The following is a 17073-nucleotide window of genomic DNA, read 5'->3' on the forward strand; positions in this document are numbered from 1 at the left end:
CAGACCTGTGAGTAGTGATGCCCATCTGCCAACCTATACATGGGTATAGGCATCCTGGAAATAAGTGCAGATATTGAACCTTCTAACACCTGTCTCTCTCATCTCTACATATACATACCCACACACCAACATCAAAGAATAGAAATTAAGTTAAAATGTGGACATCTATGTTGGATCTGACACACTGATCACACCACAGAGAAAACAAACAAACCAAATAGCATTATTTAAAATTACAATCCTGTAAGTGGCAATAAATGTTTAGTTGAGACTCTGCTGTGCTGTTTTCCCACACCTGCTCCCCCTTGCCAGGTTAGACTGGCTCAATCTGCTTTGCTGTGGGATTGCAATCATTTGAACAAACCCCCTCAGGGCAGCAATATCCAGGCAGCGAGTGCTGTCTCAGAAGAGCTCCTGACATGATTCCCTAACCTTGTTACACATTTCATTTCCTTATTAGTAAAAATGAAATAATGCTCCCAAACTCACAATGTTAATGCAAAGATTAAACTAATTACTATAATGTATACAAAAGGATCTAATACAGTTTGTTTGTTATTCAAAACATCTGTTTATATTCTACCTATGAGTTTGGGTCATAATCCTGAAAACACAATCTGGAATGACATAATCCTAAATGCTGAGATCCCGAAAGACCCAAACTCCAAAAATATAATTCTGGAAAAAAAAAACAGTTTAAAATTTTCTTAAAAGGGCAATTACATTTTCATAATGGGATTCAAGAAACACAAAACATATCAGATTACTTCATTTTACAAATTATAATAGCCAATAATATATATTTTTTGCAAGCACACTCAAATATACTACCAACAACTGCACAGATAATGAGTTATGAGCATACAAACTACTCAAATAGGTTAACAAACTAAACGTACAAATGCATATCACTATAACTGGTAATTCTGTGTACCCAGTGTTAGAACAATGGTTCTATGAAATACAAAGATGAATAATCTAAGTTTCTTGATGAACTCAATCAAGACCCACAAGGGGTCATGACCTAAACAATGGAGATACTAAAGATAGATTTAATCTTTCATAAACATAGATGTACAAAAAAGAACACCTCTTCATTTACTGAGGAATTTTTTACATTTTTACATATTCCACGCTCCCATACAGTCAATGTTGTGAAAATGCACTTGCACAGTTAAATCTGCAAATAATGCATACAACAAATCAGAACTCAAAAAATTCTTTACACAATTTATACCTCCATTATTAGAAATGATACTAATGAAATACCCACCATAGTAAATTATTTTAAAATGCATTTAATTTTTTAAAAAAAACTAAAAGGAAAATCTGACATATCAAAAAACATATCACAAGAATAGAAATTGGCAACTACAAGAAGAGTCTATAAGACCTCACAATCTTTAGTTATATTTTGAAGCCTTACGTCATAATATATAGCTTCTTTTTTCTTTTAGGGCACATGGTGTTCCTCAAAAAATCCATTCATGCTCATTTTCTAACTAGTACTGCTCTGTTTAAAAATTCTTCTACAATTCATTTATACATGAAAGGAAGTCCATATTAAATTGTCCCATCCAGTGTGCTATGCTTCTGGATCTTCTGATTCTAGTCCACTTGAGAATCTCTCACCAATCTACACTGGAAATACTCTCACAGACACACCCAAAATAATGTTTTACTGGGTTTCCAACATTCATTCCATATATCATTATGCAGCTATCTCATATATAACTGTAAAAGCACCAACCCCTTTCCTACCTAGCATCAAATTTGTACTCTTATCATATAATACCCCCCCTACCCCCGTGTATCCACAATAGGAACTGTGGTTCTGGGAATTTCAACTTTCAGTATTTCGAAATTCAGAAACGTAACCTCTGGGGATTGCCATTTGGAGGACTTTAGATGTTCAGAACTGGTATCACTTAACTTAAGGGAGGAGACCTAAAGATAAACCAAACTCCATTAACATACTAATAAAAATGCTTATACAACAGTATGTTTGAACTATTGAATAGGAAAATAATAATTTAACAAAAGGGGAATGTATTAATTTTTAGAAATAGAATGTATACTTAGAATACTCAGGAAATTAGAAAAATTTAAATACAATAATTTAGCAAAATAGCAGGACATAAAACCACTTCATAAAACCAGCACCATTCCTCTTTTTTACAGTTTAGATGGTCACCTTCCAAGAATAACAATGAAAGCAACATAAGGTAGCTCAATAGTGATTATAGTTCTCTATGCTAAATGCAGTCTGTTAAGTACCTCACTAACCAAACCCTGGAAAACTCAGGTTCAGGTATGACAGCCACATATTTTGAGGCCTAAATTGTATAACAACCTATTTTTCAAAGAAGTGATGTAGAATACAAGGGTGAGAGTCTTCATGGAGAATATAAATATGGACACAAATTACAAAAATTTTCCATATGTATTTAATACAATTCAATCAAAGGAGATACAATTAAACTGGAAGACATGAGGTTTTGGGTTACTGCACAGGTATATATTATCACAAGAATAGTTCATCAGGATTTTCCATATTCCTTTGGCCCAATCCAAAACCAAATTTTTATCAGTGCATATTAATTATACAAAATAAAAAGTTTCATTGTGGTATATTCACACATGTATATTCATATATTCTCACCCACTGTCCCTTCAATCCTTCCCCCCCATGATGCCCTTTTTCTTAATAGTCTCCCTTCTACTTAATCTTTTTTTCCCTCTAGATCACACATGACAGTACATGTGATATTTGTCTAAGTCTAGCTTATTTCTTATACCATGTTTTTCTCCAGTTCTATCCATTTGCCTACAGATCACAATTTCATTTTTCTCTATAGTTGAATAATACTCCATGGTATATGTAGTCTCCATTTTATTTATTCATTCACCCATTAACAGGCACCTTGGCTAATAGCACATAACAGTTAATGTGATATGTGCTGCAATAAACATAGGCATGCAGGTATCCTTCAGGTATACACCCAGGAGTAGTACAGTTAGATCATATGATATTTCTATTTTTAGGTTTTGAGGAACCTCCCCACTGATTACCACAGTGGCTGTACTAGTTTACACTCCCATCAACAGTGTATAAGGGTTCCTGACTTCTAACAGGTCCGAATCAGCATTTATTTTTTTTTTGTTTTGTTTTTGTGTTTGTCCTGGGGATTGAACACAGGGGCACTTTACCATTGAGCTACATCCCCTATCCTTTTTATTTATTTTGAGACAAGGACTCAATAAGTTGCTGAGGCTGGCCTCAAATTTGTGATCCTTCTGCCTCAGCCTCTCAAGTCACTGAGATTACAGGCAAATGCCACAGTGTCCATCTATTTTTTAAATATTCTTGATGCTAGCCATTCTGACTGGGGTAAGATGGAATCTTTTTTTTTAGTTGTAGATAGACACAATATATTTATTTATTTGTTTATTTTTATGTATTTTTTAAAAGTCCTTTGGGATAACTCACAGAACTTGATAGATTTATGACAAAACTGTTACAAAAATATGAAATCCAAAGAATCCTAGGAAGTAGGAAGTAAAAAATAAAAGGAAAATTAACAGTGATGAAAGCAAATACATATTAGATTTTAAAACATGCCAGAACAGCCCCTTCCTAAAAACTTACCAAAAACAAACATTAATTAAAAAAAAAACCACAACATGAAGAGAGAATATTAAAAAAAGACAAATGTCAAGTGATAAATACCTATTTTTGGAAGGTAGAAAACAGATTCAGAAAAAGTCATTAAACTGGGCTTAGAGGCTCAGTTTATCAGAAAGGCTAAAATAGAGTTGCAAGTTTAAGCGTTGTGAGACATGTCTCAAAATATTTATGTGGTATTGAGAACCGAACCCAGTGCCTCACACACTCTAGGCAAGTGTGCTACCAATTGAGCCCCATCCCCAGCCCCAGAAAAAAATTTAAAAAGTCACTAACTCAGCAGCTCAGAAATCCAAGGGACTTCCTAAAAGAAGCTAGTATATTTTCTCCAAAGTGCCTTAAAAGCTTAGAAGTTAGAAATATAAAATTCATAGATGAATCATGTATTTACAAGACTTAAAACTTTTATATGAAAGTACGCAAAGTAGTCTGATCTCCAAGGAACCTACCTATCTACTTATTGCAATTAAAGGACTATGAATTCTTCCTCTACAAGACATCAGACTTTGGTCTCTGAAGAAACTGAAAGGAACAAGCTCCAACTTAACAGAGTCAGGTATAGTATAGGACAAGAATGAGGCACCTCACCAAGAAATAAATAAATAAAAGGTTTTTGAGGGCGAGGCCTATCACCTACTATCCACATAGGTTCCAATAATACCTATTTTCTAAACTCCTTCTCCCAAGGAAAGGAATTAGAAAATAATTTTTCTGGAAAAGTGAATAAATCCAAAGAGGGTGCACTTAAATAATATCAAGGGCTCTCCCCACAGAAAAGGTGATTCACCTCAATCACACTGTCCAAGAGTGAAGGCTTCAACATCCTTTAGGGAAGAGTCCATGGCAATACACCAAAACTACAACTAGAGAGCTTTGGGTAACATTCTTAGTGTCATGCTTTTAAAAAACTGTTCACTTACTGAACCCCTTAGACACTTGAGAAAAAGTTCCATCCCATAAAAGAGACAAAAACAAAGATGACAAAACCCACAACAGAAAATACAGACACAGAACAAAACTTCAAAAGATCTCTGATATCCTTAAAGGAAAAATAGCTAACATGACTGAGTGCTTTCTATGTACCAGGGACTTTTCTAAGTGATGTACTGGTATTATTGCTCTTAATTTTCATACAGCTCTTACAAAAAGTCTATTGTTATCTTCATTGCTGAAATTAGAGATAATATCACATACACAAAGCAAAAGGATGTTAAGAAATGTTTAAAGATCAAAACACTGAAATTGAAATGATGACAAGCAAAACAGGAGGAAAAAACAAATCAAGATAAAATGAAGGATTCTCCTGAAAAATAGAACAAAAGCCAAAGAAAATGGAAAACAGATGACAAATATTAAAATAAATAAATTTTAAGGCTCATATCCAATTATAATCATTCCAGAAGGGGAGACCAGGGAAAATCAAAGAGGAGAATATTAAAGTAATAATGTTTAAAAGAATTCATAGAACTGAAGGACAGCCAGGATGGCAATTATCAAGAATACAAGTAATAACAAATATTGGCAGGGATGTGGGGAGAAAGGTATACTAATATATTGCTGGTGGCACTGCAATATTATTAATTCCAGAAAACTTGGAATAGAACCACCATTTGACCCAGTAATCCCACTCCTTGGCATATACCCAAAGAACTTAAAACCATCATGCTATAGTGATGGTTATAGCAGCTCAATTCACAATAGCTATGCTCTGGAACTTACCTAAGTGCCTTTAACAGTTGAATGGATAAAGAAATTGTGGTATAAATATGCAATTATTCAACCATAAAGAAGTATAAAATTATGGCATTTGTCAGTGAGTGAATGGAACTGAAGACTATCATGTTAAGTGAAATGAGCCAATCCCTAAAAACCAAAGACTGAATGTTCTCTGCTCTGGGGTGCTAACACACAATAGGGGTGGGGGAAACAACAGAACTCACTGGATTAGGCAAAGTGGAATGAAAGGAAGGGAGGGGAAGAGAATAAAATGAATTGGACATACTCTATACAACCATAAGAATGGAAAGTTATATTTCATATATGTATACTAAGTTAAAATACATTTTATTGTCATAGATAACTAAAAAGAAAATATTTTTTAAAAAAAGAACTGAAAGAAACCAATATACCACTATATAACACAATAAGTGAAAAATTTTAAATATATATTATTGTGAAACGTAAGATCAGAGATGAAAAGCTTCTAAAAGAGGAAAAATAAGACAAATATAAAGTCAAGAATCAGAATAATACTGAAACTGCCAAAAAAATCAAGCAATGTATTCAGATTATATCCAACCTAAAATTCCATCAACTAATCATTTTCATATAGATTTCCAAATCTTATGTCCCCAAATATCTTTTCTCAAGAGACTAACAATATTACTAAAATGAAGGGATGGGGCTGGTTCAGAGGCAGAGCACTTGCCTTACACACGGGAGTCAGCACCACAGAAAAAATAAATAAACAAAATAAAGATATTTTGTCCATGTATAACAAAAATAATTAATTTTTTTTTAAATTAAGGGATAATCCCAAAAAGAAAACATGGGATGCAGGAAACAGGAGTTCTAAGAACGGAGAAGGGCAAAAGGAAGTTCTAAGACAATGGCTGGGCAGATACATATCTTTGAGTTTATATCTATGAGGGTTCTCTATTTGAGGTCCCAGGAGGAGATGAGCCCGAAGCCCAGAGCTTGGGAGGCGCTGAGCCAGGACTGGAATCTGAGTGTGCTGTGTCCTGAGGGCCGCAGCCCTGGCCTCCGGAAGGCAGCCCAGGCTCTGGGCCTAAGTAGGACGGTGTCAGGCTGGGGCAGGGCAGGGCCGAGCGGGGAAGCATGGGGCCAGCCTGCCAGGAGGGAGAGCGGGGTGTGCGCGTGTCTTTTGGGGGCGTGCGTGTGCCTGCGCTAGCGCTCTCTCTCTCTCTCTCTCTCTCTCTCTCTCTCTCTCTCTCTCTCTCTCTCTCACTGCTGTTCTGCTTCCTCAGCAAGCCTCTCCCTCCCCCTCCACTGGGGTTTTCTTTCTTCTTGTCCTTATTCCTTATTGTCGTCTTCATTTTTTAATGAGACTTAATTAGCGTCGAGTTTGTCCTCCGGCTCCCTCCCCGCCCCTGCCCTCCCTCTCCCTCCATCCCTCCCTCCTGCCCTCCCCCCTGCCTTCCCTTCTCTCCGTCCCTCCTCTCCCTCCTCCCCAAGGTCCAGGCCAAGCGATCTGACCAATGCACTGAGAACAAAGCATCAGGCTAACGGGGGCCTGGGCAGGAAGCCGGAGCTGAGCTGATGGGTCTGCAATAGCGAAGCAGGATGATGCTTCCTCAGCCTGGGGCCGAGCGGGTGCAGGCTCAGGCGGGTGGGAAGACAGGCAGGCACCAGACGTGGCTTCTCCAGGGTGGTGAGGGCCAGGCTTCAGTGAGGGCCAGCCTTCCGCACCCAAGTCAGTCCTCTTCTGTTCTCCTCTGGAGCCTCTCACCTTGCCTTTCAGTCCTCAGTGAGGACAATCTGAGGGTCAGCCAGGATCACACACACCACGACAGGAACCCACAGGTTAAGGGCAAAGCTGAGGCCAGAATCCCAGAAGTCAGGCTCCCTGGCTTCCCTTCTCCTGGCTTGGCCATGCTGGGTCCAGGCCGAGTTGGTGGGAGGAATGGCATGGTAGACATACAGAACAGGGCCTGGGATCCCTAGAGGGTCAGGCAGAGCCCTCCAGGGTGACCAGAGAAGGGGCAGCTGGGACAGTTCTGGCATGTTGAGCAAGACGGAACATGGACACGATGCCTATCAGAGGAATGGGTCAGAGTCCCTTGGATATCCTCTGCCTTGGCTTCCTGCAGCTTATCCAGAGCTCAACACCAGACTTAGGGGGAAGGGGAACAGGTAGGAAGAGGACCTAGGATGGGCAGGAATAGGAATCCCCCTCCACAGCCAGTCCTCCCAGCCTGCCTCCCTGACCCGGCCAACAAGCCCTCACCCTGATGCCAATCATGGCCTGGGGCCTGGCTGAGAGAATATCCGTGAACCTTTACTCCTTGACCCAGTTGTCAAGTTGACTGTCCTTCTGAGACCCAGGTGTGAGCATGTGTCCACTTGGCTTCTCTCGTCCACCCAATCCGTTGCCTGCTCCTCAAGAGCCATGCTCAGAGGCTCTTAGTTTTGTAGGGGTGTCAGAGAAACTGAGAGAAACCATGTCTGTGTGGTGATCCTTGGAGTCCAAGAAGTCATGGGAGCTGATGAGATGTCAGGGCTTGGCATCAGGGAAGGCCTCCCAGAGGAGGTGATATTTGAACTAGGCGTGAATGATCAGTTGGGTGTAGATGACAGAGGATAGAAACGGGTTCCCTTCAGCCCTGAGAAAGCTGGAATGCGTTTTGCTGTTCTAGTGATTCTTTACAACTTTGGGATCCTGCGCCCAGAAGGAGGCACTTGCCAGACCAGGCACATGGGCGAGGCTGAACTAGAACACAGACCCTGGTTCTCTACCACCTCGGGCAGTGACGGGACCTAAGACAGGGCCATAAGCCCTTTTTCACCTGACTTCCCTATCCCTTTATCCATCATGGGCCTTAGCCACCTGATGTGACCTAAAGTTCCACACTGCACAGACCTCCCAAGTCTTCCTTGGTTTTTGTTTGTACTAGAGATTGAACCCAGGGGCACTTAAACCCTGAGCCACACCCCAGGGCCCTTTTTGTATTTTATTGAGAGACAGAGTTTCACTGAGTTGCTTAGGGCCTTGCTAAATGCTGAGGTTAGTTTTGAACTCATAATCCTCCTGCCTCAGCCTCCGGAGCTGATAGTACCATAGGCATGCGTCACCGTGCCTGGCCCCAGGTCTTCCTTTGTGAACCTTATCTCTGCCCACTGCTCCAATCTGTTCCCAACCCTGGACCTCACTCTCTAACTACAGGAATTCCAGAGATGGAAGGCCCATTCCATCTTCACATTTGCTTCAAATGCAGCTTGAAGATCAACTTCCTTTGTGACTTTTCACCTCCTGAGCTGTTCACTTACTATAACCTTCTTGGAATTTTCTTTTTGTAGGGACTCCAAGTGGGATCCAGTCCCATTTTTCTGAGCATGCCTCCCTAGGCTCATCCAGAGCCACTGTGGAGAGCATCCAGGTTGTAAACTGCACAAGGTTCCTGGCCAAGGACGAGTGGGGGCCAGAATCCCACCTGCCTTCTGCTTACCAACCCTGTGGGGCCCTGGCTCCTCTTCCCACTCCCATCCCCACCACAAGGCCCTGGAGGAGGAAGGGGACTGGAGATGATGAACTCTGTGATCCTGTCCCAGCTGAGAGCCTGGGGTTTGTGAGCTGCGACACAGATCTGGTGAGTGGAGCCAGCTCGGGACAGAGGCTGTTCTGGGTATGTGAAGGGACTGTGTGTGAGGATTAGTGAGAGGAAATGAAAATTGGGGATGGCCCTCAGGGGAATTGACTACAGATGATGTCAGAGAATAGGTGGCCTCCTGGAGAACAAGGGACTCAGATGGCTGCAGAATGGCATGGTGGGAGGGGGGCAGGAGGTGTGGGAAGGAGGGGCTCTCTCTACTGTCCCAAGCAGGGAGGCAAAGCAGCTTCCTTTAGGCCCCACTCATACCACCTGGCTCTTTGCCCCTAACCACCTCCTAGCTCTCCTGGCACCTGGGGACCTGGGGAGGTGTATTCCTGTTGAGGCTGTCAGGTAGGGAAGGCTGGGAGGAGGGCAACCTCAGGATGGCTCTCACCTTCTGGCAGCACACTTCGCAGCTTGCACAGGGCTGGCTTCTCCCTGCAGGGTCACCCTTTAAAGTGATATTGAGAGTTCCCAAGAGATGGCTGTGTCTTTCTCGCTTCCCCTGCCTTGGGATGGAGACAGGTGGCTCCTGTGATGTCCCCCTCCCACCGGTTTCTTCTCTGTCTTCCAGCCCAGCCCTACCCACCATGGGGCCTTGAGCCAACAAGTCCACATTGATTCAGGGGCTTCTCTGGAGTAGAGATAGAGGCTGAGCCTGGCTCCGTCTGCTTTGGTTGGGTTCTACTCATTGAGTGGTTTGGGGGGAAGAAAAAAAGCAGTATTGACCATGGGCTTCCACCTCCAATTGGTAACATCGACCTTGGGCTGGAAACATTCCTGGGTTCCATGCTCTCCAGACTGGTAGATTGGAAATTAGGTGGATTGCTACTCCCACCATCTTGGGAGCCAAAAGAGAAATGTCACCCCAGCCTCTCCTCACCTAGCTCTGATGTTATTTCCCCATCCATTTGGCTTCCAGCTCTTCAGTTCAGGAGACTGCAGAGTGCACTTGGCTGGCTGCCTCTGTGGTGAGTCCCACATTCTGGAAGTCCTTCTTGATGTCTGAGATGAAGCCTTCTTGCTGCAACCAGCTCATTTTTTTCTCCTCATTCTGTCCACAGAAGTGTCAGAGGGAGTCTTCTCATTTAAGATCATGCTGTGAATGGAACTGAGAAGACTGGGAAGCATAAGCTGGACTAGGAAGCCCAAAGAAACTCAAGAGTCGGACTGGGGTAGAGAACTTGCCTAGCATGTGTGACGCAGTGAGTTCAATCTTCAGGACCACATAACAATAAATAAAATAAAAGGATCGTGTCCATCTACAACTAAAAATAAAAGTTTAAAAAAAATGAAGAGCAGAGTCTGCTAGTGTGGGAGCCTCTCCTTAGCTTAGTGAATTTGAGCAATGCTACTCCTACGGTCCTTGGCATTGGCTCTTGGTTCAGCATGCTGTCCCTCAACAGTCTCTCCTGCTACCATTCATCCTGCCTGTTAGTCAATTATTCAGCCAAGGGCTGTGTGCTTCTCGCAACCCGTGGCACTACTGGGGGTAGGGGGCACTGTCAAGGAGGGTACCGTGCAGCCAGGATGTACCCTTCAGGGGCTCCCAGCCTCGAGGTCCTTGCTGGCCTCACCTCTTCCTCCACCCAGGCTGGGGTGGGGGTGAGAGGTCTTCCAGTGCAGCTGAATTGGGTCATTAAAATCACTCCTCTACCCCTGACAGATGACCTCCAGGTCTGTTCCTGTCCTATGTTTCCGTGATCCCAGCTGGGGGTAACCAGTTAACCCTTGTGATGCTTGGCTGGTGGTGTGGGCTGTAGAGTGGGAAGGCGTGGGGTGGAAGAGGCCTGAGGAAGGCCACTCTCAGCACACACCAGCACACACTGTCCCCTTTGTCCCGTCCCTCCACTTCTGCACCAGGCCCTGCCAGGGTGCTGGCCTGGGAATTCAAGTGCCAGAGGAAGGAAGGACAGGACTCTCAGTGGTTGTGGGTCAAGGCCAGCTCTGGCCATGTGTGGGCTGTACCAGGCCTTTGGATCAGGCTCAGGCAGAGGGTGTCCCCAAAGCTTTGAAGAACAGAGATAGGAGGAGGTGGGGGCTTTGGAAGGAAAAGAGAGAGCAAGACCCCTGGCCAGTAAATGGGCCATCCAGGGGCCTGGCATCTTGGACCATGTGTCGCCACCCATGCAGTGCGGGTGCCAGGTGGCTTCCTCCTGGTGGAACATTCCACCAGCTCTCCAAGGGCATGACGTTAGGCAAGGTTTGGATTCTTCTCAGGATGCTGGTGTAGTTATCCATGTGCCGATGGTCAGAGGTGAGGTGGGCCCCAGAGATGGCTATAAACAGGCACCTGGACCACTTAGAACCTTCTGAGTGTCTCCTTTGGCTCCCATCATGCCTACATCAAGAACAAATGATTAGCCATCACTGAAAATTCAGGAGTTTTCTACATAAAATTCCAGATTTATAACTTCAAAAAAAATCTCTGTCAATCTAGTAATCCTGGGCTCACACTTACAAGGCCACAGGCAGCTGGAGTGGAGTGGCAGCTGTCCCCTGAGCCAGGGCACATACTCTCGGCTTCTCCATGGCCTTCACCTGCCTGAGTTTGCTCTGCCTGGGGTGAATGGGGAGATCAACACCCATAGAGAAAGGAGCGCCCTCACTGGATATTACCCCAGGGTGAGGGACAACATTCCCCCTTCACCTTCCTCCCCAGAGCTTGGCCAGAGGCTCCAAGGCCCCTCTGCCACCACCGTCCCCCTCTTCTCTGGAGGCCTGTTAGAGTCTGTAAACAAGTCTGGATGGCGCCTGGCAAAATGCCAGAGGGAGTGGTTTGTGAAGTAATGCCAGCAAGCTATTAAGTGTGGAGATTTCTTATTGGTTGACTGCTGTATCTAGTTTATGATAATTAAGATAAGCTGTGTGGAATGTATATATACCCCTCCTGTCCTACAATAAACGGCTCCCACTCGTGCTGTATCAATCTACACAAGTTGTTCGTCACCCCCTGCCCCCCCCTTAGTTTGCTGCAGCCGGACTGCGGCAGAGGCCTGGCTGCCCTCCTGCCCCAGCCCAGGCCCAGGCCCCCTTTGGGTGGGAGCAGAGGTGCTGTGGGGCCTCCACAGCCTGGCCTCAGCACCCACAGCTTGGAACATGAATGTCATGAAGTGCAGGGGCCACCGCCGCCAGGCCTGGGGCACCTGACCACTGAGCTGGGGCTTCCTTCTGCAAACAGCCCTGACTGGCCCAAGCTGGGCGGCCCTGTGTCTGTGAGCCCAAGGGGCACTGCGGCCACCCATCCTGGCCACCCAAGCCTCTCTTGCTGCCTCTGACTTCCTGGGCCCCTTCTTTCCTGTGACCACCCCAGTCCTGTTTCTCTCTCTTCCTTCTGCTGCTCCTCTTCTCTCTCTCAGCCAGGCTTGCTTTCTGCCTCTTTCTGTCTTGGTTTGGTTGTTCTCTCTTGCATGGGCCCTTGCTCTTCTTCAGGGTCCTGCCTGCTTGCTGGGTCTGTCTGCTGCAGCGCCATCTTGCTGACCCACAGGGGTGCCTGCCCGGCGTCTGTCTCTTGCTCTCCATCTCTGAGCTGCACCATTTCTCCCCAGCTCTGCTGTCCCTCAGCTCTCCTGCACTGTGGGTCTCTTAGGCGCCAGTATCTCCCTCACTCCAGCTCTCTGGGCCTCCCTCAGTCTGTGTTTTTGAGGCCACCACAAGGAGGGCTTCTGGGAGGTTGGCTGTGCTGGATCAGCATGGCCCCAGCATCAGGATAGGAGGAATCCTGCTGACAGAGATTTTCTCTGGGGCTGAGGAGGGGCAGTGTGAGCCAGCAGCCAGGGGCCCCAAGGAGAGGGCAGTGTCCTTTCCATGCCTGTGTCCCTTGCCCCAGCCAGCTCAGGGCATGTCCCCAGCTGAAGAAAAGGAACAGCCTCCAAGGGGCTGCTCCCTCCTATTGCTTCCTCACCATTGATGCCCCCCAAAATAGACACAATGCACACACTGCCACCAGCACCCCCAGTCCAGCACCAACGGGATGGAATTCAGGGGTGTGCTGCTCCTGGCCTTGCCTGCCTTGGCCTCGATGGCAGGGGCTCTGGGGAAAGGAAACCACCCAGGGGCCCCTGAAGCAGACCATGGGCTACGAAGAACTCATGACAGCTGACCCTCCTCTCCCAGATGACACCCTGCTCCTCACAACTCTTCTACATTTAAAGGCTCTGCTCCTGAGGAGGAAAAGTGTGTGACTTCCCCTCTCACGTATCTCTGAGGCCTGATCCCACTGAGGGTCAGCAGGTGCCTAGGCCAAACTGAAATCCTTCCTGCTGAGGTTCAGGTGAACAGGGTGTGTGTGTGTGTGTGTGTGTGTGTGTGTGTGTGTGTGTGTGTGTGATGGGGGTGAGTCCATGTGCCTAGACAGAGTGGAAAAGCAATGGTCAGTGTGTGCCTGTGTGGCAGGGACCCAGGGAACTCAGAGGAAAGACGATGGGTCCTGTGGCAGAGGGACAGAAGGGACAAGGCCTAGAATGGCAAGAACACCTGTGGACACAGATGCAGAGAGAGGAAGAGGATGGAGAATAAGGTTCCAAATGATATAAGGCCAGGAAGTTTCCCTGAAGAAGAATCAGGAAGATTTGTTGGGGGGAGTCTTCTACACCCCAAAACACTGTAGGAGTTATGTGGGGTGGGAGAGAGTCTTCAGAGACACACAGTGGAACCTACTGTTTGCATGACGAGTGTGTCCCAGTTTGCCAGAGACTGTCCAGATTGGAGAACTGAAACCCCTCAGGCCCCAGTGACCTAGGACAAGTGAGTGGCCCAACTCCCTGCCCCCCCTGCCCAACAGGCCTTATGCACCCGCAGACAGCTCGTGTCCACCTCCAACAGCCCTGGGCCAAGGATCACAGTAGGCAGGCCCCATTTGACAGAAGAGACCATGTGAAGACCTGGCTCTAATGTCATGTGGAGAGTGGCCAGTGTGAAGTCAAGGTCTGTTGTCTATCTGCCTTGGACTTTTTAATCCTAGTCGCTGAGACCTTCAGGGACAGACTTAGGAACCTCACTCCTCCTCCCACACATCCCCACCTCAGCAGTTTCCAAGTCCTGCCATGAGGCACTGTCATCTGGAGCCACTGCCCAAGTTCCCCTGGGCTGGGGCTGGGAATGGGGGTGGGCTGGGAGAAGGGGGGCCTTGGTCCCCTTCAGCCTGAGGCTTGCCAGGACTTCACTGGGGATGGCCACCTGTTGATTTTTTGGCTTCTCCCCCAGATGGAGGCAGGACCCGCTGCTGGGGAGGGGGTGAGTGTAGGAGGCGGGAAACTGGAGGGAGTGCTGAGGGGGGTGTCTCCAGAGTCTGGCTGGGTTCCTGGGCTCCAGGTGGTAGGTCTGGGGAGGGCTGGCCAACCTCTGAGAGCAGGCTGGGTGCTGGCCCCTGGAGTCCCACACTGTTGGTCAGTGCCTCTGGTGTGCTGGGGGGTGAGGAAGCAGCGACAGAGCAAACAAGCAGAGCCTGTGAGGACAGGAAGCAATCACAGAGCACCTGGCCTAGGCTGCTGTGGGGGGCAGGCTGAGGCCAACCTAGGCCACCAGCTAGGGGTGGCCTTGAACAAGGCCAGCAGAGCACAGGGAGTAGGCTCTAAGCTGTTGAGATTCTGGGGAGGCCATAGCAATTGTGTTCTGCAGGGGGATGAATCCCTTCCACTTAGAAGCAACTCCAAGTCAGGAACTACCTTGGTGAACTTGGGATACTGGTTTCCTGTCAGGAGGTCTTGGTCCTAGGTCTAGCCATGGCATTCATGAGCTTTGGGGAGTATCTGTTCTGCACTCTGAGTCTTAGTTTGGCCAACTGTATAATGAGGTGATTGGAATAAACAATCTTGAACAGTTCTTCCAGAGATCATAGTCCATAATACAATAATGTTCCTGAGAGCTAAGGACTTTTTTTGGCTATGGAAGATTTCTTGAGTGTCAGTTGGATGTATTCTCTGGCTTCATTAGCAGCATCAAGAGAAGGAATTATTTATCTATTTATTTACTTATGTATTTATTGGCTGTGGAGGCTTAATCCAGGGATGCTCCACCACTAAGCTACATTCTCATCCCTTTTTATTTTCTTATTTTGAGATAGGGTCTCACTCCAGGGCCTTGATAAATTGATGAGACTGGCCTCAAACTTGTGATCCTCCTGTCTCAGCCTCCTGAGATGCTGGGATTATAGGCATGTGACTCTACCTGCCTATAGGTTTAAGACACACGTTCTCTCCTTAAAGAATAATGTTATCTTAAAAAATACTATATATTAGGCAAGGCACAGTGGTGCATACCTGAAAACCCAGCTACTCAGAAGACTGAGGCAGAAGGATAACAAGTTCAAGACTGGCCTGGGCAAGGCAGTGAGACTGTGGTGGTACAGTGCTTGTCTAGCATGTATAAGTCCCTTGGTTCCATCCACAGAATGGAAAAAAAGTCAATAGCTACACAGTAACTATTTACATGGGCTAGAAGTTTCACTGAAGTGGTCTCATTGAGGAATTTTCTCCCAAATCCTGTAAAATGGGTATAATTATTATTGCTATTCTAGAGACAAAAAAAACCAAAACTGTCACTAAGGGGTGTTGAGTGACTTGCCTAGGTGTGCTGGTTGAGGAAGAATAAACCACAATTGTACCTACCTCAACCAGACTCCAAAGGCAGCACTGTGAATCATGACTCCAAATGGCTTCTCTGGCCAACGAGGAGCCAGTAAACGTCCACATTCGCTATGGTGGACTTTCCCACTCAATAGCTTTGTTCAGCTTTACAATAGGCCTGTGCACCTGCCAAGATGATCCCCACTTTCCAGATACGGACAATGAGGAGCATCGAGTGAAAAGCACAGCTGCCCTCTCCCTGTGTCTCCTGTGCATCGCGGTACTGCTATATTTCCTCCACCCCACCTTGCCCACGTGGCTCACATAGAAAGCCAGTAGCACTCCTAAAGTACCTGGGAAGTGCTTTGTCTTGTCACCTACCCCCTAGGCTACAGGTGGCCCAGAGCATTTCATGCTTCACTCTGGACTGAGGGTCCACAGTCTTCCCTTTTCTTCCTACCCCAGGGGTTTATTGAGCACCTACTATATTCTAGGCATTGTGGTGGTGTTCTGTGAGTTATTCCCTTAAGTTCCACAGCCACTCTGTGATGTCATTCAGAACTTCATTTTGTGGATGAGAGACCTGAGGCTCAGGAGCTTCTGTGGATCCCCTAAGTCTTCTGGCCTCCTTCTCTCCCAGGCCATAGGACAGGAGCTAAAGGGCCCTTGGGGCCTGTTCTTATAACTCTGTCCCCTTCAAAGGACTCATTCCAGGAAGTGACCTGCCACAGTCAGATCTTCCTTTCAGCTCCTGGAAGTGAGTCCAGGGTGAGCGGTCTCACAGTGACCTCTGTCCCCGTCTGTATCACATGGAACTCCCTTTCCCCACTTGCCTGGAGCTGGGCTCAGGTCTCGGGTGGAGGGCCGTTTGGGACACTGATCTTCAAGTGCTCATGGGCTACCAGGGCCTCATCTCATAGGTACTTTTCTGAGCTCTTTGACCCAAATTCCCTGATTTCCTATTCTGTATAATGCAGCGAAGCAGATGCTGTTATTATCATCATGGCCATTTTGCAGATGAGGAAGTTGAGAGGTAGCCAGGTTCTCTGGATTGCCAGAGGCCACACAGCCAGCAAGTGGTAGAAGCAGAATTCACACATGTGAGGGAGCCTGCTGCACACAGGCCCTGTTCCTAGTGCAGTCACATTTGTGCTAATAATAGGGAAAGATCCCTAAGTGTCATCCTCAAGGAGTGTGCCCTTGACTGGAGGCAAGAGGAAATAATTGAGGGGCTTAGCCTAGGAGGGACATGATCTACTTTGCTTGTGACATCAATCCATCTGGCTACAGGGAGCAGGGGCATTGGAGGGACCAATGAGAAGCAGGGAAGCTGGTGGGAAGACGGGGGCCACTGCAGTCTCTGGGAGGAAGCCTGGTTCAAGGCAGTGACAGTGTCGGTGGACATACAGGGCAGAGGTGGAGACATTGTGGCCATGAAGCAAGGTCCCCGGTGTTCCTCACACTGCCCTAGAGGAAAAGAGCATCCACCCTC

The sequence above is a fragment of the Urocitellus parryii genome, unplaced genomic scaffold (genome assembly GCF_045843805.1).
Source record: "Urocitellus parryii isolate mUroPar1 unplaced genomic scaffold, mUroPar1.hap1 Scaffold_49, whole genome shotgun sequence".
Classification (NCBI taxonomy): domain Eukaryota; kingdom Metazoa; phylum Chordata; class Mammalia; order Rodentia; family Sciuridae; genus Urocitellus; species Urocitellus parryii.